Below are 24521 nucleotides of genomic sequence, written 5' to 3' on the forward strand. Positions count from 1 at the left end.
TTAGGGAGTTTATAAGATGAGACACCCATTAACTTGACGCCTTAAGGTTTTGTATTGGATGTGGTGTCTTCTCATTTTATATTCTCTCACTTGGTTCCTCCTTGAAGTCTCCCCAACAGTTAAGAGTTCCCCACAGTGGCCCAACAAGTGGTATCAGAGCCGATAGTTCAATCGGCCTGGTGGTTTAATGAGTATTCAAGGTGGAATATTGAAAGTCTTTCCGGTAAGGGTGGTCTAGACGGCGTGTCCACGATATGGTGTGGCGGTGTATTTGATGAACACTCATATATGGTGGAAGAGAAAAAGCTAGAAAGAGGGGAGTTAAGTGTCATGAATTAGTCCCACATTGAAAGAAAACAAGAAAGATTAAAGAGTTTATAAGATCAAAGACCCATTAACTTGACACCTTAAGGTTTTGAATGGGATGTGGTGTCTTCTTATTTTATGTTCTCTTATTTAGTTCTTTCTCGAAGTCTCTCAAGTAGTTAAGAGCTCCCCATAGTAGCCCAATAAGTGGTATCAGAGCTGATTTGGTAGTCCCCACGATGGCCCAACAAGTGATATCAAAACCGATGGTTAATCGGTATGGTAGTTTAAGGGTGTGTCCGGCGGTGTGGTGTGGGGTGTGTTGGACGAATACTCATAAGTGGTGAAATCGGTTTAAGGACGTATCCCGCAGTGTGATGTGGCAGTATGTTGGATGAACACTCGTATGTGGTGGAAGAGGAAGAGTTAGAAAGAGGAGGAGTTGATATGGTGGAGGAGCTAGAAAGAGGGAGAATTGATGTGCTTAATGTGGTGGCTCACACTTGAGGGAGAATTGTTATGTAGCAAGTGTGAGGAGTGTCATGAATTAGTTTCACATTGAAAGAAAACAAGGAAGATTAAGGAGTTTATAAGATGAGAGACCCATTAACTTGACATTTTAAGGTTTCGAGTTGGATGTGGTGTCTTCTCATTTTACATTCTCTCATTTGGTTCCTCTTCGAAGTCTCCCCGGTAGTTAAGAGCTCCCCACAATGGCCCAACAAGTGGTATCAGAGCCGATTCGGTGGTTCCCCAGGTGGCTCAACAAGTGGTATCAGAGCTAATTCGGTGGTTGAGAGCTTCCCACGGTGGCCTAACATTTCCCTTTCAAAACCCTAACTTTTCATCCATTTCATACACGCTCTCTTCTCTTATCATCAATCAACTTACTGCGTACCGCCACCTGACCTCTCTTTTTCAGCTTTCCCAACTACAAATTATTAATCATAGTAGAAAGAGACATGACGAAAATATTCTCTGCGGCATTTCGGATTGGGGAACTCAACGATTTCATAATGCCGTCTCAGGCATGCATAGTATCGCTCAAGGGCTTGAAAGTAAACGCCAACATGCCCGATTCCGAGGTAACTTCTACAACTCGCTTTTCAATCCTCTTCTTGTTATAGAAAGTAAAATAAGTGTTCTTTTGTTAAAAAAATATATCTTTTGGTATATTCAGCTGAAACTTTCATTATTTTTCTCTTTTGGGTCTTTATTTATATATAATTTTTGTTATTAGCAGAAACAAGCAAGTTCAGTCAGAGCCTGTTAAGATTTTTTTAAAGGATTGTTTGGCATGCAAGTTTGTCCTCTCTTAACATTCAGCGAGTGTGAAGTGATTTATTATTATTATTATTATTATTATTATTATTATTATTATTATTATTATTATTATTATTATTATTATTACTTTTTTTAGAACTTTCATGACATTTTTGTTCTGTTGCTAGTAATATTAAGATTGTAATATATAGGGTTGTATTGGAATTTCGGACCACGGGATTATAGAATGATCAAAACCATTATGAGAGAATTGATATACAAAGACATAGTAGTTTGTTGTTGGAGATATAGCCGTACCATTCATGCTTAGGAGTCTTAATCTTATAATAGCTTAAAGAGACTTGGTATATGAATTTATGTCGAAACTTTTACTCATTTTGGCTCTTAGAACATAATGCAATAAAGGTTGTATTAGATGAAACTATTTAGAAATTACTTCCAAAATACTAGTCCAACTTGTTCTTAATATTAAAAGCAACTCCTTCCAAATTTCCTAAAAAGTCAAAAATTACAAGTCTGATAATCGAAATATTCTTAAAAACCCAATGATCAGAATTTTCCAATGCCTTAACAATTTATTTATTATCCAAACAAAACCCTTAGCACCATAAAGAAAACTTCGATCTTCCATAAAGAATTAATTAAAGTTAAAATTTATATGGAAGGATTAAATATTAGGATTTTAAAATAGACTTATGGAAAAATATTCTGAAGGCCAAATATGAGAATTTGGGTTACACCAAAGAAAAGTTTTATGAATGACCTTCTAAGATACTAATGTCAATAGGTCATAGGTGTGGTTATTTTTTACCATAAAAAAATAAGATATTCCGTTATGTTTATGGGATGGTTTATAAGGCCACTATGTAAGCTTACATAATGAGTTTGTCTGATAATGCAGTTGTTGTGCAACGTCTGCGGAGATAGTTATGCTGGAGAAATAAAATTCGGATTAGTTTTTATCTAATATAAATAAAGGAAAAGCAGTGATTGTGTCTGTTTCTCCCTAGTCAAGGTCCTCCCTTGCAGCTCATTTCGACATTTCTCTCCTTCATATGATGCTTTAGATATTCACTTTTAGTCTATGAATTATGTTGCTAGGCCATTATTAAACAATCATTTTAAATTCTTGCTTCTTACATTCAGTTTCTATGAATTCTAGCTTGTCTGGTTTTGTAAAACCCGAATAATTAATAAATAATTAACTCATAAATTAATATTTATCCAAAAAAATTAGAAAAATAGAATTTTATAGTTTAATGTGATAGAGCTAATTAAAATAAGAATTTTGACACTAATTTTAAAGAATTTGGTCCAAGATTCGGCCGAACTGACCAAACCAGTCGAACTGGGCCCAAAACGAGCCCGTAGGCCCAACTAACCCCACTTAACTTAATGAGCTTCAACTTATTCTCTCTCCCTCATTCAGAAAACACACTGAAACCATACATGCAAGGGAAGAACATTCCCCAAAGAACACAACCCACATCAAAGATTCTATTCAACATAACTTTCAATCCAGAGCTCCGATTGTCGCACCGTCTGTGGCCACGCGACCAGCGCGTCAAGCTCTACAAAACTCAGTCATTGATTAGGTATAGAATCCACTCAGTTTTAGTTTTCTCCTCCCTAAATTTTGATATTTGATGAACAATGATGTTGAAAATTATTTAATTTTGGTGTTTAGCCTCGAATTAGCTTGCGAGTTTTGTTGGGTTTAGCTCACTTGAGCTGTGGGCAAAATAAGAACCCTAACCCTCTTGTGGATTTTTGAGATTTTGAGTTTAAGGATTAATTATAGTGATATATGTGGTTTAGATCGAATATTGTTGGTGTAAAATTGAATTGGATGTCGAACTTGTGAAATTGGAACTCTTTTGAAGAGGATGGAAGCTTGAGATCAATTTTGAAAGCTAGGATCCGTTGGTAAGGGGCTGTGGTTGATAGCTTATGGTGCGGGAAACGCTTGAGGTGTTCCGGGTTTATCGAGAAATCGGCCAAGGTATGGTTTCGGTTTCTCGTATCTAAAATATAGTGTGGCGTGAAAATGTAGGCTAGTGACCTTAAGATAATAATTGAATTGTGATTTTGTTATTGGTTGAGATTGATTATTATGTTTGTGGTTAATGGTTTTAGAGGTTGTGATAGAGACTTGTATGAATGATAAGTGCAGCTTGGTATATGTATGATGGTTAGTGAATTTGAAGTTGTTGTTGGTACTATATTGCTGGTGGATTTGATAGTAATAATCGATGATGTATATTGTATGTAGTTTGAACTTGAATTATTGCGTTAAGATTGATATAAGAGGAGAATTGGTAGGTTGTGGAATCAATGAGGAGGTTAAAAAATGAGTTTGGAATGTTTGATGCTGATTTGGTAAGGTTTGGGTTGGTTTTTAAAAGGTTTGGAATTGATATGTTTTGGAAAATTGAGGTATGTAAAGTTTCCTAAAAACTATGATTTTGACCAACTTTGGTGGAGCATAAATTGGTCTTCGGACCTCTGATTTTTATCAAACTTGTCTAGAAAGAAAATTTGGTCTAAAAATTTGGTTCGAGATGTTTACGTCGTTCAAAGAACGGAGGAAAAATGTTTTAAAATGAGAAAGTTATGCGCAATCAAAGTTTGGTGTGCAAAACTGATATTTTGGACTTAGCAGCTTTTTGAGACTTCTGCTAAGCCCACGTACGCAAGATACACGCACGACGCGACCAGTTGTTACTGCTCCGAGGGCTCGCGTACGCGGGATACGTGTCGCGTACGCGAATGTGTCGCTTTCTTTCGTTGCGTACGCAACCACATGGCACGCAACGCGAGCAGTACTCTCGGGTTGAGGAGCTCGCGTACGCGAACCAGTGACGTGTATGCGAGATGTTCGAATTCCATAAGGGCGCGTGCGTGAAAGGTGACGCGTGACGCGAGCATATGCTACGGGTTGCACTCCTCACGTACGTGAGCCCCTATTTTTCCAAAACTTTAATTTTTTATTTTTGATGCATTCCTCCAGCTTTCAAAACCCTTTTTACTCTTGTTTAAAGCCTGCTAGGTGGAACTTGGACAGTGAAGTATGCTTAGGGCTGTGAGGAAGGTAACTTATTGATGAAGAAAGAGGTGAATTAATGATGAATCATGTTTGATATTGATTATATGAGTTTACTGATGATGATGGCGGAAGTGTTGTTTATGTTATGAGCCGGAATGACTATATTGGTAATGAATTGTGGCTGATTATGAATTATGTTATGAGCCGGATGGCTATATCGATATTGAATTATGCCTGATTATGAATATATGATTATTGATTGATAATGTGGTTGTTGCACTTCCAAATATCTAAGATACGAGTCTCCTTGGGTGAAAGCAGTGGCTTGCCACCACGTGCTTTGGATTGAGACTTGATACACTGCTGACCCTATGTCATAAGTATGGTCGGACACTGTAAAATTTCCGGATGAGCTTGCCCCCGTGGATAAACATCGGTGTGTGTTATATGATTATAATTAAGAATTACTTGAGTTTTGGGGATGCACGATAGAGGGACAGTCTAATGGTTAGCTATCAGGACTTGTCGGGTTGGCTATATAACCGACAGATGAGACTCATCAGCTATAGGACAGGCATGCATCATATGCATCTATATGTTTGTTTGGTGTGCTTTGTTTGGAATGCCTAACTTATTGCATAAACTACTTGCTACCTATTTATCTGCTGTATCTGGATCCTAATTGTGATTTTCTTGCATGTAATAATTGTGTTTGAAACAAATGATTCCTATGGCAGTTGGGAGGTTTGGAGGAGTTAGAAAGGGGGAGTATTAGATAGTATGAAGATCCTTAGTTAGTTGCCTAATTCAATTTTTGGTTTAGTTATGTTTTTATAAGATTAAATCATATGTCGGAAGTTCTAGGATTGCCTTCGACTTTCCTGGGACATTATATGTTAGAGATGTGGGCACTATTACCATGCTGAGAACTTCTGGTTCTCACCCCATACATATTTTGTGGTTTTCAGATGCAGGACATGAGGCACCTCGCTGAGGCATTCTGGGTACAACGAAGATCTTTTGCACTTTGGGACTTTATTTTGGTGATGTTTATATATGTAGATCCTTATTATCTCTACTACTTATGTATATGATGTATTACTCCTCTTAGAGGTTATTTTGGAGAAACAGGTATTGTAAACTCTATATTTTGGGCTTATTTTGGGTTATCTTGTATATATATATATGCTCTTGCCGGTTTATCTTCGCGAGCCAAGTCAGGAGCTTTGTTATTTGTATCTTGGAACTCCTTAGTATATAACCATGTTTAGCTTACTCTTATCTTGCTTCTATTATGCTATCGTTGACATGAGTGTTGCGTTTTTCGGTTTAACGCTTTTGTTTTAACTTTCCTTCAAAGGCTCCTAGATATATCTCTTTTTCAACTATATATAATTTTATTTTTAGAGGTCGTAATACCTCACCATCTCTGTTTTATGACTTAAGCATAAGACTCTGTGTGGTAGGGTGTTACAGGTTTATCTTTGTCTCAGACTGCTATTCTCTTATTCTTTTACTCCTGGTTTAAATGTGAAATATTTGCTATTACATGTTTTCAAAAAGCTGATAAGATTTTTCAATTCATTGGAAGTGATGGCAATTTTAGATACAAGTTGTAGTAAAGATTTCACCCTTATTAAATCTTGTATGGAATTCATGTCAAGGTAAACAGAATCAATTGTTTGATTATGAGAAGTGTAACACCCTACCATACAGAGTCTTATGCTTAAGTCATAATTCAGAGATGGCAAGGTATTACGACCTCTAAAACAAAAATTTAGTACGTATAGTAGTATGAATAATTGATTATAACTAGGAGCCTTTGTAGAAAAAAGGGGGTAAACAAAAACCATAATCTCGAACGCGCAACACTCCGATCGATAATGTAACGAGCAAAGGATAAGCTAACGCAAGATCATATGTATACAAAAGAGTGTCAAAAACAGGAATATCAAGACTCAAAATCCGGCCGCGAAGATAACCGGCCTGAGCATAGCAATATATACATATGTTAAAATAAGGAAACCCCAAAGGAAACCCAAAGGGACACAAATACAGAAACCTATTCTCCAAAACCCCCTATAAGAGGAGTCATCAAAATTTGTATTATTTAATGGAGATAAAAGTATCTAAACAAGATATATAAACCAAAACAGAGTCCCGAGAACAAAGGATCTTCGCTAATCCAGAAGTCTCCAGCATACCTCAACGAGAAGCCTCGCGTCCTGCATCTGAAAACCACAAAATCCGCATGGGTGAGAACCAGAGGTCCCCAGCACGGTAACAGCTTCCACATATATAATACATAATAATAGAGGAAAGCCGAAGGCAATCCTAGAACTTCCTCCAGATAATATCAAAGCTTATAAACAAGCTAAACCGTAAGTGGCAACTGACTAAAGATTCTTCAGTCTAACTAATACTTCCCTTTCCAATTCCTTCAGACATCCCAACCACCAGCAGGAGTATAATATAGCAAACACAGTTATATCAGACAAGAGATTTACAAATAGGAACAGATAAGGCATTTAGGCAATTAGCAAGTAATATGCAGTCAAATAGGCAATCTCAAACAATTCATGTAGTATGCTTATGATGCATGCCTGTCCCTAGTGGCTGATGATATCATCTGTCGGTTATAGAGCCAACCCGACAAGTTCTGGTAGCTAGCCATTGGACTGTCCCTCTGTCGTGCATCCCCAACTCGAGTTATACTCATCATAAACTTGATCATAATCATGATCCATATCCATCACCCTCACTGGTGAATATTTATCCATCACCATCACTGGTGAATATTTATGGGGGCGAGCTCATCCGGGCCTTTCACAGTGCCCGGTGATGAGCGGATAATTTATACGCTTTTTGACACTGTTTTTAGTATGTTTTTAGTAGGATCTAGTTACTTTTAGGGATGTTTTCATTAGTTTTTATGTTAAATTCACATTTCTGGACTTTACTATGAGTTTGTGTGTTTTTCTGTGATTTCAGGTATCTTCTGGCTGAAATTGAGGGACTTGAGCAGAAATCAGATTCAGAGGTTGAAAAAGGACTGCTGATGCTGTTGGATTCTGACCTCCCTGCACTCAAAGTGGATTTTCTGGAGCTACAGAACTCGAAATGGCGCACTTCCAATTGCGTTTGAAAGTAGACATCCAGGGCTTTCCAGCACTATATAATAGTCCATACTTTGGTCAAGAATTGACGACGTAAACTGGCATTCAACGCCAGCCTTCTGCCCAAATCTGGCGTCCAGCGCCAGAAACGGATCCAAAACCAGAGTTGAACGCCCAAACTGGCACAGAAACTGGCGTTCAACTCCACAAATGGCCTCTGCACGCGCAACACTTAGGCTCAGCCCAAACACACACCAAGTGGGCCCGGAAGTGGATTTATTCATCAATTACTTACTCATGTAAACCCTAGTGACTAGTTTATTATAAATAGGACCTCTTACTATTGTATTAGACGTCTTTTAGACCATCTTTGGTCTCAGTTTTAATCCATTGTTCATCTTAGGAGAATATTGATCACGTTTAGGGGGCTGGCCATCTCGGCCATGCCTGGACCTTCACTTATGTATTTTCAACGGTAGAGTTTCTACACTCCATAGATTAAGGTGTGGAGCTCTGCTGTTCCTCAAAGATTAATGCAAAGTACTACTGTTTTCTATTCAATTCATCTTATTTCGCTTCTAAGATATCCATTCGCACCCAAGAACGTGATGAAGGTGATGATTATGTGTGACGCTCATCACCATTCTCCCCTATGAACACGTGCCTGACAAACACTTCCGTTCTACATGAAATAAGCTAGAATGAATATCTCTTAGATCTCCTAACCAGAATCTTCGTGGCGTAAGCTAGAATGATGTCGGCATTCAAGAGGATCCGGAAAGTCTAAACCTTGTCTGTGGTATTCCGAGTAGGATTCAATGATTGAATGACTGTGACGAGCTTCAAACTCGCGAGTGCTGGGCGTTAGTGACAGACGCAAAAGGAGGGTGAATCCTATTCCAGCATGATCGGGAACCGACAGATGAATAGCCGTGCCGTGACAGGGTGCGTGAGCATATTATTCACTGAGAGGAGGGGATGTAGCCACTGACAACGGTGATGCCCTTGCATAAAGCCAGCCATGGAAAGGAGTAAGACTGACTGGATGAAGATAGCAGGAAAGCAGAGGTTCAGAGGAACGAAAAGCATCTCCATTCGCTTATCTGAAATTCCTACCAATGATTTACATAAGTACCTCTATCCCTATTCTATTATTTATTATTCGAAAACACCATTATCACTTTATATCCGCCTGACTGAGATTTGCAAGGTGACCATAGCTTGCTTCATACCAACAATCTCCGTGGGATTCGACCCTTACTCACGTAAGGTATTACTTGGACGACCCAGTGCACTTGCTGGTTAGTTGTATCGAAGTTGTGACAATTATGTATTGAGATCAGAGCACCAAGTTGCTCACGTTGCCAGGGATTGTTTGAGCCTGGACATCACAATTTCGTGCACCAAGTTTTTGGCGCCGTTGCCGGGGATTGTTCGAGTTTGGACAACTGACGGCTCATCTTGTTGCTCAGATTGGGTAACTTTCTTTTCGTTTTCTTTTCAAAAATGTTTTCAAAAATAAATTATTATATGGCTTCAGAATTTTTAAGAATGAATTCTAGTGTTTCATGAAGCATGTTGAAGCCTGGCTAGCTGTAAAGCCATGTCTAAATTCATTTGGACTGAGGCTTGCAATTTGTTATCAAGAGCAATTTAGTTGTTGCTCATCCACCTGCTGCTGATCCATGATCACCTGCTGAAGCTTGGCTGGCCATTGGCCATGTCTAGTGTTTTGGACTGGAGCTTTCTTTGAAAGCTTGGCTGGCTAGTGAGCCATGTCTAATTCCTGGACTGAAGCTTTAGACTAAGAATGCAAGATTCCTGGAATTCATATTAAAAATTTTGGAATCCTTATTTTTTCTTTTTCAATAAATTTTCGAAAAAAAAATCCAAAAAAATTAGAAAATCATAAAAATCAAAAATATTTTTGTGTTCTTGTTTGAGTCTTGAGTCATATCATAAGTTTGGTGTCACTTGCATATGCATCTTGCATTTTTTTCGAAAATATCACGCATTCATAGTGTTCTTCATGATCTTCAAGTTGTTCTTGGTAAGTCTTCTTGTTTGATCTTGATGATTTTTTGTTTTGTGTCTTTTCATGTTTATCATATGCATTCTTGAATTCTTAGTGTCTCAGCATTAAAGAATTCTAAGTTTGGTGTCTTGCATATTTTCTTTGCATTAAAAATTTTTCAAAATTGTGTCTTGATGTTCATCATGACATTCATAGTGTTCTTGGTGTTCATCTTGACATTCATAGCATTCTTGCATGCATTCATTGTTTTGATCTAAAAATTTCATGCATTGCATATTTTTCATGTTTTTCATAAAAATTTCAAAAATAAAAAAAATATCTTTCCATTTTTCTCTCATCAAATTCGAAAATTTGAGTTGACTTTTTCAAAAATTTTTAAAATCAAATTGTTTCTCATGAGTCAAATCAAATTTTCAATTTGAAAATCTTATCTTTTTCAAAATCTTTTTCAAAAATCAAATCTTTTTCAAAATTCTTAGTTATTTTCGAAAATTCCAAAAATATTTTTCAAAAATCTTTTTCTTATTTTTATATCAAATTTTCGAAAATAACATAATCAATTAATGTTTTGATTCAAAAATTTGAAGTTTGTTACTTGCTTGTTAAGAAAGATTCAAACTTTAAGTTCTAGAATCAAATCTTGTGATTTCTTGTGAATCAAGTCATTAATTGTGATTTTAAAAAAAATCAAATCTTTTTCAAAAACTAATTTCTATCATATCTTTTTCAAAAATATCTTCTCATCTTATCTTTTTCAAAAATATCTTTTCAAAATATCTTTCCCAACCTCCTAACTTCCTATCTTTTCAAAATTTGTTTCAACTAACTAACTAACTTTTTGTTTGTTTCTTAACTTTTTCAAAACTACCTAACTAACTTTCTCTCTCTAATTTTCGAAAATATCTCCCCTCTTTTTCAAAAATTTCTTTTTAATTAACTAATTATTTTTATTTTTTTATTTTTGATTTCAAAAATTTTCGAAAAATACTAACAAATTTTCAAAAACCAATTTTCAAAAATCACTAACTCCTTTTCAAAAATAATTTTCGAAAATTCCCTCCTTCTCTCTCATCCTATTCTATTTATTCATTCATTAACTAACATCTCTTCCTCACATCATCACCAAATTCGAACCCCCTCTTCTATCTGTGTTCGAATTTCTTCTTCTTTTCTTCTACTAACAATAAAGATCCTCTTTACTGTGACATAGAGGATTCCTCTTCTTTTCTTTTTCTCTCCTCTTTCTTATGAGCAGGGACAGAGAAAAAGACATTCTTGTTAAAGCTGATCCAGAACCTGAAAGGACTCTGAAGAGAAAATTAAGAGAAGCTAAATTACAACAATCCAGAGACAACTTGATTGAAAATTTTGAACAAGTAAAGGAGATGGCAGCCGAACCCAACAACAATGCAAGGAAGATGCTTGGTGACTTTACTGCACCTAATTCCAATTTACATGGAAGAAGCATCTCCATTCCTGCCATTGGAGCAAACAACTTTGAGCTGAAACCTCAATTAGTTTCTCTGATGCAGCAGAACTGCAAGTTTCATGGACTTCCATCTGAAGATCCTTTTCAGTTCTTGACTGAATTCTTGCAGATATGTGATACTGTTAAGACTAATGGAGTAGATCCTGAAGTCTACAGGCTCATGCTTTTCCCTTTTGCTGTAAGAGACAGAGCTAGATTATGGTTGGATTCTCAACCCAAAGACAGCCTGAACTCTTGGGATAAGCTGGTCACGGCTTTCTTAGCCAAGTACTTTCCTCCTCAAAAGCTGAGCAAGCTTAGAGCTGATGTTCAAACCTTCAGACAGAAAGAAGGTGAATCCCTCTATGAAGCTTGGGAAAGATACAAACAGTTGACCAAAAAGTGTCCTTCTGACATGCTTTCAGAATGGACCATCCTGGATATATTCTATGATGGTTTATCTGAGCTATCAAAGATATCACTGGACACTTCTGCAGGTGGATCCATTCACCTAAAGAAAACGCCTGCAGAAGCTCAAGAACTCATTGACATGGTTGCTAATAACCAGTTCATGTACACTTCTGAAAGGAATCCTGTGAGTAATGGGACGCCTATGAAGAAGGGAGTTCTTGAAGTTGATACTCTGAATGCCATATTGGCTCAGAATAAAATATTGACTCAGCAAGTCAATATGATCTCTCAGAGTCTGCATGGAATGCAAGCTGCATCCAACAGTACTCAAGAGGCTTCTCCTGAAGAAGAAGCTTATGATCCTGAGAACCCTGCAATAGCAGAGGTAAATTACTTAGGTGAACCTTATGGAAACACCTATAACTCAAAATGGAGAAATCATCCAAATTTCTCATGGAAGGATCAAAAGCCCCAACAAGGCTTTAATAATGGTGGAAGAAACAGGTTTAGCAATAGCAAGCCTTTTCCATCATCAACTCAGCAACAGACAGAGAACTCTGAACAAAATGCTTCTAATTTAGCAAATCTAGTCTCTGATCTATCTAAGGCCACTGTAAGTTTCATGAATGAAACAAGGTCTTCCATTAGAAATCTGGAAGCACAAGTGGGCCAGCTGAGTAAAAGGATCACTGAAATCCCTCCTAGTACTCTCCCAAGCAATACAGAAGAGAACCCAAAAGGAGAGTGCAAGGCCATTGACATAAGCGCCATGGCCGAACCTGTGAGGAGAGGAGAGGACGTGAATCCTAAGGAGGAAGACCTCCTGGGACGTCCAGTGGTCAATAAGGAGCTTCCCTCTGAGGAACCAAAGGAATTTGAGACTCATCTAGAGACCATAGAGATTCCATTGAACCTCCTTATGCCCTTCATGAGCTCTGATGAGTATTCCTCTTCTGAAGATAATGAGGATGTTACTGAAGAGCAAACTGCCAAGTTTCTTGGTGCAATCATGAAGCTAAATGCCAAATTATTTGGCATTGATACTTGGGAAGTTGAACCTCCCTTGTTCATCAATGAACTAAGTGATCTGGATCAACTGACATTGCCTCAGAAGAGACAGGATCCTGGAAAGTTCATAATACCCTGTACCATAGGCACCATGATCTTTAAGGCTCTGTGTGACCTTGGTTCAGGAATAAACCTCATGCCCCTCTCTGTAATAGAGAAACTGGGAATCTATGGGGTGCAAGATGCTAAAATCTCATTAGAGATGGCAGACAGCTCTAGAAAACAGGCTTATGGACAAGTAGAGGACGTGTTAGTAAATGTTGAAGGCCTTTACACCCCTGCTAATTTCATAGTCCTGGATACTGGAAAGGAAGAGGATGAATCCATCATCCTAGGAAGACCTTTCCTGGCCACAGCAAGAGCTGTGATTGATGTTGACAGAGGTGAAATAGTCCTTCAATGGAATGAAGACTCCCTTGTGTTTAAAACTCAAGGATCTCCCTCTGCAACCATGAAGAGGAAGCATGAAAAGCTTCTCTCAAAGCAGAGTCAACCAGAGCCCCCACAGTCAAACTCTAAGTTTGGTGTTGGGAGGCCACAACCAAACTCTAAGTTTGGTGTTGAACTCCCATATCCAAACTCTAAGTTTGGTGTTGGAGAGTTTCAACAATGCTCTGAACATCTGTGAGGCTCCATGAGAGCCCACTGTCAAGCTATTGACATTAAAGAAGCGCTTGTTGGGAGGCAACCCAATGTTTATCTAATTCTTATTTTTATTGTTTTTCATGTTTTCTTAGGTTCATGATCATGTGGAGTCACAAAATAAATATAAAAATTGAAAACGGAATCAAAAACAGCAGAAGAAAAATTACACCCTGGAGGAGCATCTGTCTGGCGTTCAGCGCCAGAACAGAGCATGGTTCTGGCGCTGAACGCCCAAAATGGGCAGCTTCTGGGCGCTGAACGCCAGAACAGGCATGGTTCTGGCGTTCAACGCCAGAAATGGCACACAGATGGGCGTTGAACGCCCAAAATGGCCACCAACCTGGCGCTGAACGCCCAGAGTTGGGTACAAAGGCATTTTTACATGCCTAATGGGTGCAGGGATATAAATCCTTGAACACCTCAGGATCTGTGGACCCCACAGGATCCCCACCTACCTCCACTCACTTCTTCTCACCACTCTCTTTCACACAACCCCATAAACACTCTTCCCCAAAAACCTTCACCAATCACCTCAATCTCTCTTCCCCATCATCTCCCCACCACTCACATCCATCCACTCTTCCCCATAAACCTACCTCATAAACTCCACCTACCTTCAAAATTCAAAACCAATTTCCCACCCAAACCCACCCATATGGCCGAACTTTAACCCTCATTCCTTCCCTATATAAAGACCTCCATTCTTCATCAAATTCACACAACACACCCCTCTACACTCTCCTTGGCCGAAACCACATCTCCCTCTCCCTCTCCATATTTCTTCTTCTTCTTCTTCTATTCTTTTGTTTATTGCTCGAGGGCGAGCAATATTCTAAGTTTGGTGTGGTAAAAGCATAGCTTTTTTTGTTTTTCCATCACCATTGATGGCACCCAAGACCGGAGAATCCTCTAGAAGAGGGAAAGGGAAGACAAAAGCTTCCACATCCGAGTCATGGGAGATGGAAAGATTCATCTCCAAAGCCCATCAAGACCACTTCTATGATGTTGTGGCCAAGAAGAAGGTGATCCCTGAGGTCCCTTTTAAACTCAAAAGAAATGAGTATCCGGAGATCCGACATGAAATTCAAAGAAGAGGTTGGGAAGTTCTAACAAATCCCATCCAACAAGTCGGCATCCTAATGGTTCAAGAGTTCTATGCCAATGCGTGGATCACCAAGAACCATGATCAAAGTAAGAACCCGGATCCAAAGAACTATGTTACAATGGTTCGGGGGAAATACTTAGATTTTAGTCCGGAAAATGTGAGGTTGGCGTTCAACTTGCCATACATGGAAGAGAACGCACGCCCCTACACAAGGAGAGTCAACTTTGATCAAAGGTTGGACCAAGTCCTTATGGACATATGTGTAGAAGGAGCTCAATGGAAGATTGACTCCAAAGGCAAGCCAGTTCAACTAAGAAGATTAGACCTCAAGCCTATAGCTAGAGGATGGTTGGAGTTTATTCAATGCTCAATCATTCCCACTAGCAACCGGTCTGAAGTTACTATAGACCGGGCCATCATGATCCATATCATCATGATTGGAGAAGAGGTGGAAGTTCATGAGATTATACCTCAAGAACTCTACAAGGTGGCTGACAAGTCCTCCACCATGGCAAGGTTAGCCTTTCCTCACCTCATTTGCCACCTATGCAATTCAGCGGGGATTGACATAGAGGGAGATATCCTCATCAAAGAGGACAAGCCCATCACTAAGAAAAAGATGGAGCAAGCAAGAGAGCCCAGTCATGGAGCTCAAAAGGCGCAAGAAGCTCACTTCCATGAGATCCCTGAGATGCCTCAAATGCACTTTCCTCCACAAAACTATTGGGAGCAAATCAACACCTCCCTAGGAGAATTGAGTTCCAATATGGGACAACTAAGGGTGGAACATCAAGAGCACTCCATCATGCTCCATGAAATAAGAGAAGATCAAAAAGCAATGAGCGAGGAGCAACAAAGACAAGGAAGAGACATAGAAGAGCTCAAGGACATCATTGGTTCCTCAAGAAGGAAACGCCACCATCACTAAGGTGGATTCATTCCTTGTTCTTGCTTTCTCTGTTTTTCGTGCTTATCTATGTTTGTGCCTTCATTACATGATCATTAGTAGTTAGTAACTTTGTCTTAAAGTTATGAATGTCCTATGAATCCATCACCTCTCTTAAATGAAAAATGTTTTAATTCAAAAGAACAAGAAGTACATGAGTTTCGAATTTATCCTTGAACTTAGCTTAATTATATTGATGTGGTGACAATGCTTCTTGTTTTCTGAATGTATGCTTGAACAGTGCATAAGTCTTTTGAAGTTGTTGTTTAAGAATGTTAAATATGTTGGCTCTTGAAAGAATGATGACTAGGAGACATGTTATTTGATAATCTGAAAAATCATAAAAATGATTCTTGAAGCAAGAAAAAGCAGCAAAGAACAAAGCTTGCAGAAAAAAAAAAAGCAAAAAAATATGCGAAAAAAAATATAAAGAAAAAAAAAAAGAAAAAGCAAGCAGAAAAAGCCAATAACCCTTAAAACCAAAAGGCAAGGGAAATAAAAAGGATCCCAAGGCTTTGAGCATCAGTGGATAGGAGGGCCTAAAGGAATAAAATCCTGGTCTAAGCGGCTAAACCAAGCTGTCCCTAACCATGTGCTTGTGGCGTGTAGGTGTCAAGTGAAAACTTGAGACTGAGCGGTTAAAGTCAAGGTCCAAAGCAAAAACAAAGAGTGTGCTTAAGAACCCTGGACACCTCTAATTGGGGACTTTAGCAAAGCTGAGTCACAATCTAAAAAGGTTCACCCAATTATGTGTCTGTGGCATTTATGTATCCGGTAGTAATACTGGAAAACAAAGTGCTTAGGGCCACGGCCAAGACTCATAAAGAAGCTGTGTTCAAGAATCATCATACTAAACTAGGAGAGTCAATAACACTATTCGAAATCTGAAGTTCCTATAGATGCCAATCATTCTAAACCTCAATGGATAAAGTGAGATGCCAAAACTATTCAAGAGGCAAAAAAAAAAGCTATAAGTCCCGCTCATTTGATTGAAGCTATGTTTCATTGATAGTTTGGAATTTATAGTATATTCTCTTCTTTCTATCCTATTTGATTTTCAGTTGCTCGGGGACAAGCAACAATTTAAGTTTGGTGTTGTGATGAGCGGATAATTTATACGCTTTTTGACACTGTTTTTAGTATGTTTTTAGTAGGATCTAGTTACTTTTAGGGATGTTTTCATTAGTTTTTATGTTAAATTCACATTTCTGGACTTTACTATGAGTTTGTGTGTTTTTCTGTGATTTCAGGTATTTTCTGGCTGAAATTGAGGGACTTGAGCAGAAATAAGATTCAGAGGTTGAAAAAGGACTGCTGATGCTGTTGGATTCTGACCTCCCTGCACTCAAAGTAGATTTTCTGGAGCTACAGAACTCAAAATGGCGCGCTTCCAATTGCGTTGGAAATTAGACATCCAGGGCTTTCCAGCAATATATAATAGTCCATACTTTGGCCAAGAATTGACGACGTAAACTGGCGTTCAACGCCAGCCTTCTGCCCAAATCTGGCGTCCAGCGCCAGAAACGGATCCAAAACCAGAGTTGAACGCCCAAACTGGCACAGAAACTGGCGTTCAACTCCACAAATGGCCTCTGCACGTGCAACACTTAGGCTCAGCCCAAACACACACCAAGTGGGCCCTGGAAGTGGATTTATTCATCAATTACTTACTCATGTAAACCCTAGTGACTAGTTTATTATAAATAGGACCTCTTACTATTGTATTAGACGTCTTTTAGACCATCTTTGGTCTCAGTTTTAATCCATTGTTCATCTTAGGAGACTATTGATCACGTTTAGGGGGCTGGCCATCTCGGCCATGCCTGGACCTTCACTTATGTATTTTCAACGTTAGAGTTTCTACACTCCATAGATTAAGGTGTGGAGCTCTGCTGTTCCTCAAAGATTAATGCAAAGTACTACTGTTTTCTATTCAATTCATCTTATTTCGCTTCTAAGATATCCATTCGCACCCAAGAACGTGATGAAGGTGATGATTATGTGTGACGCTCATCACCATTCTCCCCTATGAACACGTGCCTGACAAACACTTCCGTTCTACATGAAATAAGCTAGAATGAATATCTCTTAGATCTCCTAACCAGAATCTTCGTGGCGTAAGCTAGAATGATGGCGGCATTCAAGAGGATCCGGAAAGTCTAAACCTTGTCTGTGGTATTCCGAGTAGGATTCAATGATTGAATGACTGTGACGAGCTTCAAACTCGCGAGTGCTGGGCGTTAGTGACAGACGCAAAAGGAGGGTGAATCCTATTCCAGCATGATCGGGAACCGACAGATGAATAGCCGTGCCGTGACAGGGTGCGTGAGCATATTATTCACTGAGAGGAGGGGATGTAGCCACTGACAACGGTGATGCCCTTGCATAAAGCCAGCCATGGAAAGGAGTAAGACTGACTGGATGAAGATAGCAGGAAAGCAGAGGTTCAGAGGAACGAAAAGCATCTCCATTCGCTTATCTGAAATTCCTACCAATGATTTACATAAGTACCTCTATCCCTATTCTATTATTTATTATTCGAAAACACCATTATCACTTTATATCCGCCTGACTGAGATTTGCAAGGTGACCATAGCTTGCTTCATACCAACAATCTCCGTGGGATTCGACCCTTACTCACGTAAGGTATTACTTGGACGACCCAGTGCACTTGCTGGTTAGTTGTATCGAAGTTGTGACAATTATGTATTGAGATCAGAGCACCAAGTTGCTCACGTTGCCAGGGATTGTTTGAGCCTGGACATCACAATTTCGTGCACCACCCGGCCACACTTACGACATTGGGTTAACAGAGCTTCGAGTCTCAACTTGGGCACATGGTGGCTAGCCATTGCTACTACCCAGGGAAACCCTCATCTCCAATAGTGGAAGTGCAAACATTCACAATTCATTCAACAGCATATATGCATTTATACTTAGCCATAAACATGGCTCCGCCGTCACACGGCATAATCCAGCCATCCGGCTCACGGTTAAATCCATAACCAGCCAATTCATTAACAATTATGGCTCTTCGGCCCATGGCATAACAAGCACTTCCACCGCCATTCTCCGCATCTCACATAATCATCTTTGATCATCAACGATCATTCATTTTTCCCCTTGCTTCACTCGCAAGTTACCGCATTCACTAGCCCTTTTCCTCATGCTAGGCATATCATAATGATTTAAGACATAAGTGGTGAGATCGGAGGCTTAGAAGTATGAAATTTGGCTTTTAAAACTCAAAAATCAACTTTGGGATGAAAACAGGGCCACGCGTACGTGCACTCCACGCGCACGCGTGGATGGCCTTAAAACTCATCGACGTGCAAGCGTCATACGCGCGAACGCGTGGGTTGAAAAATATTCAAACGGCGCGCAAGCGTCAGCCACGCGTACGCGTGGGTGCTCTTACGCCCAGGCACAAAACTGGCACAATTCTGGCACAACTCTCTGGAAAATGGCTGGGCATATGGCGCAGCGCATCGACGCGCCTGCGCACACCACGCGCGCGCGTGGATGGTGCTTCCTGGAAGAATGGCGCGCACGCGCCAAGTGCGCCTACGCACGGAGGGTTATTCTGCTAAAAATTTTTAAGTTAAAAGCTGCAGAATTCACAGATTCAACCCTCAATCTTCCGACGGTCATAACTCTCTCATTTTAAATCATTTTTCACCCGTTCTTCGAACGGCATGGACATCCCGGATCCAATTTCATTTCTAAACAGATTTGGCACAAATCAGAGATCCGTAGTCCAAGTTATGTCCCATCAAAGTATGCCCAAAAACCATGTTTTCATACAAAACCACAAAGTGCCATTTTCAAAACAAGCCACTTTCAACTCTTTTCAAAAATCAATCAAAACATGCCAATTTCAACCCTTTTCTTTGAAATCATTCAAAATGTACCAAAATTAACAACAAGCCATCCTCAACTCACACATTGACACTCTACCAAAATTTCCAAAATCACATCCAACCATTTTAACACTTCTCAATCAAATGGCTAAAGGACAAACACAATATCATATCATACATCCTTCCTCATCCCAATTTCCAATAATACCATTTTCAATCAACCATCATTATACATAATCATCATCATACTCACCATCAACATGGTACCACCCACCAATTCAACCTCAATCATCCATCAAGCATATAGCACAACATGCATTTCTCATATATCACAAAATCAAGGCATCAATATTCATAATCACATATATGATCACATCATATATCTCAACCAATCAACAACATCATCAATTCAATGCCTATCTTAGGGCCTCTAGCCTAAGTATTTCCTACCACATTACATATTAGATACGGGAAACCAAAACCACACCTTAGCCGATTTCCCAAGCTCAACCGGAGCACTTCCAAACCACTTGTCCACAAGCTCTCAAGGTATCAACACCTCCAAGAACAGATTTTATCACACAAAACCCTCTTCCAAGCTTTCCAAAATCACCAATCAAGCTCCAATATTCACATATACACAACCTAAGCCACAATCATTATACCCATACACAACATCTCAATACCCAAACATCATAGAACAATAATTTACACTAGGGTTGAGAATCTTACCACACCCAAGGTCCAAGGAGACAAGATTAACCTTCTCCTTCAAGAGAGTTGGGTCCTATAACATCAAAGAACCCAAAATCTCAACATTTTTGCTCATGAAACTCGAAATCAAGGGCTGGAATTTCGAACAGTAAAACGTGGCTTACCTCAAGATTAATTGTATGGGTTTTGTAGAGCTCTCCGCGGTGAACGCGTGGCCACAAACGGAGCGGCAATCGGAGCTCTAGATCAAAAGTTATGGTGGTTTGAAGACCAAGTGAGAGATAGAACTTGAGAGAGTGTTCTTCCCTCCATGGCCTCCATTTCAGCGTGTTTAGTGTCTCAAATGAGGAGAGAGAGTGCTGAAAACTAGGGTTTTGGTTTAGTTTAGTTGGGCCAAGGGCCCACTTTGGGTCCAGTTGGCCCGGTTTGGCCCGTTCGGTCCAATCTTGGTCCGATTTCTATAAAATTGGTACCGAAATTCTCGTCTCAATTTCCTCTATCATATTAAGCCATAAAAATAACATTTTTGGCTTTCTAGAATAAATTCTCATTTATGGATTAATTAGCCGTTAATTAACCGGATCTTACAAGAAGGACAAGTCGAGCCTACCTATGATTGCTTGTGCATGCCCAGGTATATAAACTCTCTATTAGTTTTGGTAACGGCTATATTTAAGTTCTAGTTATTTAATCTAATTATACTTCTAATAATTATATAAATATTTGTGAAAAGGCTAACAGTTTGAGAGCTTTTCTTGAATGCTAAACAAGGTACCTTATGTAAAAATACTCTTTATTGAAAACTACATCATAAAAAAACACTCCTTTTTTTTAACTCAACCAAATGCACTCGAAAATTGCCTCTCAAGCACATACACCTTGATGCTGAACAAAATAAGATATGATTGTGATTTGTGAAAGTACTTGCATTATATTTAATATTTCTTAAAAAAGTGTTGAAGAAATATTAGATTTGTATTTGATACTGAATATGGAAATAGGAACTTTAACTGAGATCTTAAGTTATTAATTCTGTAAATTATTTTGTGTCTTGATCACAAAATAAATGTAAAACAGCTTCTTTTTTTTAGTTACTAGTGGCTTTGTGGTATTGAATTTGGAGTTTGAGATAAGGAAGGGGGAATTAAAAAATTTACTTTCAAAATATTTAGAATAGGTTTTAGTAAAGGTTCAAATAGGAGGGAGAAATGCTAACTGATTGCTGTGATGTGAACATATGTTTTCAGGTTAGACATGCTATGCAAAGAAGTAACTTGGGTCGTTTATTTTACCAAATATTTCAACAGTAAAGAGACCACAACAAAAAATTTGAGCCATCATAAAACACTATTTATGCCAAGATATGGGGCTTAGGTAGGGTGTTCACTCAACATAATAAAGTTTCTACTGATGAAAATGTCTCCTATTATTTTTATGATAATATATGATGTCTTGATTTTTTTTGTCACGCTAAAATGAATAAAAAGCCATCTTTTACAGTTATCTATGTAGTGAAATGCTTGGAAATTTTTTAACAGCTATGAAGAAATTAACCACGTTATTGTTATGCTTTGTTATGATAAAATGCTTGAGACTACTAGGGATGACTTTGTTATCCAACTGGAGTCCCATGATAAAAGGAGTGAAAATGAAGATAACATGGTGACAGAGGTCAATTCTATACTGACAATAGGAGACGTTTTGGAATTGATTCAGGTTAGTATTCTTCATAGATCTTCTCAATTTTGTGAATAATTTAGAAGATCCCCTTTGGATAGACTGTAAGAAACTAAAAATTGCCTTTATCTTTTAGGTTCTTGTGTTTGTGAAAAAGTTTAGATGTGATGCACTTTCATGCAGGTTAACAAATATTAATGAAGAAGGTTACCTTTTATGGGGTGCGTGAAAGCTCTGGAGGTTGTGTAGAAACAATTTTCCGATATGCAGGTAAATTTTTTTTGGAAGACAGATTGATGGCCCTCTAAACTTTAGAAATATAATGAATTCGGATTTTTACGAAGTTACACTTGAGGCAAGTTCTTGTGAAAATTTTTTTGTAGCACTTTTTTATGTTCGAGTATATGAAGGTTGTCAAAGTATTTAAGATATTGCATATTCATGCATAATAACAATTTACAGAATATATATCATTATCTTTATATAATGATATAAATTGCTATCTAATGCCTATGCAGGTGGAAGGAAAAATAGTGTTGAGATTTGATCTCTGTTATGATTTTTGAAACCTGTAAAACGTTGTCAAAAAACCTAAAACTGGTAAACGTGACTATCATTTCTTGGAGATCATGGCATGTCCTTCATGTATTGCATTTTTCTTTTTTTATCTCAAATGTTTTTTGATGGAGCTTTTATTTATCTGTTGATTTAACATGCTACTGATTTTAAGCAAGTTTCTTGAATGGTATAGGTCAAATTAAACCAAAGAAAGGGCAATCTCCCGAAAAATTGTGCCATTTGTTGGAGACTATTTACATCGAAAATGTAAGAACTGTTGCAAACTTGTCATTAATTTTCATGAATGATATAATTGTGGAGCATTGTAATTTAAGTTTATTTTGCCTTTTTCTCCTTACAACATTCCTGAATCAGTAAATCACTATATTTCTATATATGCTAGGTTCGTGTAGCAGAACTTGTCAATAATTCCATTGTAAGAAACTTATATGACAAGTGGCTCGAGCAGCTTGGCTCCGATAAAATCAACAGATACATTCATATGCAGTACCATCCCATTGAGAAAAACATTACTTTTCAATTGCATAATTGGTGAGAATCTTTCAGAAGTGAAGCTTGAACAGAAATGGGGTTGGAAACAACAGAACATTTTTCCCAGTATTTTTCTTCAATTAATTTTGTGGTATCAGAATGGTCATCATCATCCAATTTTGGTAGTAGGCAGATTTTTTCTTATGTATATATAATTTACAACCTCTATATTATACCAATCCCAGTTAGCACTAGTGAATCTTGTATTGTATACCCTTCTTCATATTAAGTCTTAAGTCTTAATACAATTAGATTGCAAATGGAAAAATCACTTAGATATTTGTTTTATTTTTTTCCTTGGAGCCACTATTATTTGTGGGATCCAAATTTATCAATAATTTCAATGTGTGGATAACTAAACATACTACTTTGTGTGTTGTTATAACACTTTTTACGGTTCATTTCATGTATTAACTTATAATGACAATTGAGTTTAGTAACATTGAAATGAAAGTAACTTTCTTTGGTGTTGATTTTTTATCGTTGTGTTTACATATAGGGGATGAATTTTATTTAAATGTAGAAAGTAAGGAAGCAAGTAAATCTTGACTATAGAGTCGAATAAGAGGCTATGGGATCATGTGTTACTCTTTGTTGTAAGCTTCTTTAATTGTTGTGTACAAAATTTTATTAAACGTAAATCGTTTCTAAATAGAGACAATCTTTTTTCACATTTTAATATTCATCAATTTGATAAAATTTTTTGACTATGATACTAAAATTATTTGCAACTATATGCATGTGTATAAAAAAAATCAAAATATCAGATATACGTTAGAATATAAATTATATATTGAAAATAAATTAAACATATATATAATGATTAATTTAGTAGATAATTTTTTGTGTACACATAATATTTTTTGTTAAATGTGAATACCATAAGATAGAACACTAAAATATACAGACACATAATTTTCAATTTTAGTTAATACAATTTAAGATATTTTAGTTTCATTTGTTATCAACTTCTTCTATTATATGCAAACATAATGATTAAACTCAGTACATGATTTTTCTTTAAATTCGAACATGATAAGGTAAAGCAGCATTATTAGACAAAATACGAGAAGACTTAATAAATAAATTTAGGATAAATTTTTTCGGTAAATAAAACTTAAGGTATTTCGCTTTGTTCTCTATCGATTTTTACTTTTTTTTCTATTATATGTGAGAACCTTAAGACATTAACACTAACATGATAAGTTTATGTAATAGCTTAAGGACTGATATACAAAGACATAGTATTTTGTTGTTGGAGATATAGTCGTATCATTCATGCTTAGGAATCTTAATCTTATAATAGTTTAAGGAAACTTGGTATTTGAATTTATGTCAAAGCTTTTCTTCATTTTGGCTTTTAGAACAGAAGGCAATAAAAGGTGTATTAGATGAAACTATTTAGAAATTACTTCCAAAACATTAGTCCAAGTTGTTCTTAATATTAAAAGCAACTCCTTCCAAATTTCCTAAAAAGTTGAAAATTGCAAGTCTGATAATCGGAATATTCTTAAAAACCCAATTATCAGAATTTTCCATTACCTTAGCAATTTATTTATTATCCAAACAAAACCTTTAACACCATAAAAAAACTTTGATCTCCCAAAGAATTAATTAAAGCTGAAATTTTTATAGAAGGATTAGATATTATAAGTTTAAAATAGACTTATGGAAAAATATTCTGAAGGTTCTGAAGGCCAAATATGAGAATTTTGGTTACACCAAAGAAA

The 24521-nt window shown here is 37.6% G+C and overlaps 1 non-coding gene and 1 pseudogene across 1 annotated transcript; one reads left to right on the plus strand and one right to left on the minus strand.

Annotated features, from left to right (window-relative positions):
• Window positions 1-1268: 1268 nt before the first annotated feature.
• Window positions 1269-22795, plus strand: LOC107646655 (protein NAR1-like; annotated as a pseudogene).
• Window positions 11569-11676, minus strand: LOC148554875 (small nucleolar RNA R71). The gene has a single exon (XR_015887256.1). It is a non-coding gene; the product is annotated as a small nucleolar RNA R71 (small nucleolar RNA).
• Window positions 22796-24521: the final 1726 nt, after the last annotated feature.

The sequence above is a fragment of the Arachis ipaensis genome, chromosome B6 (genome assembly GCF_059453495.1).
Source record: "Arachis ipaensis isolate K30076 ecotype BB chromosome B6, ASM5945349v1, whole genome shotgun sequence".
In the NCBI taxonomy this organism is placed as follows: domain Eukaryota; kingdom Viridiplantae; phylum Streptophyta; class Magnoliopsida; order Fabales; family Fabaceae; genus Arachis; species Arachis ipaensis.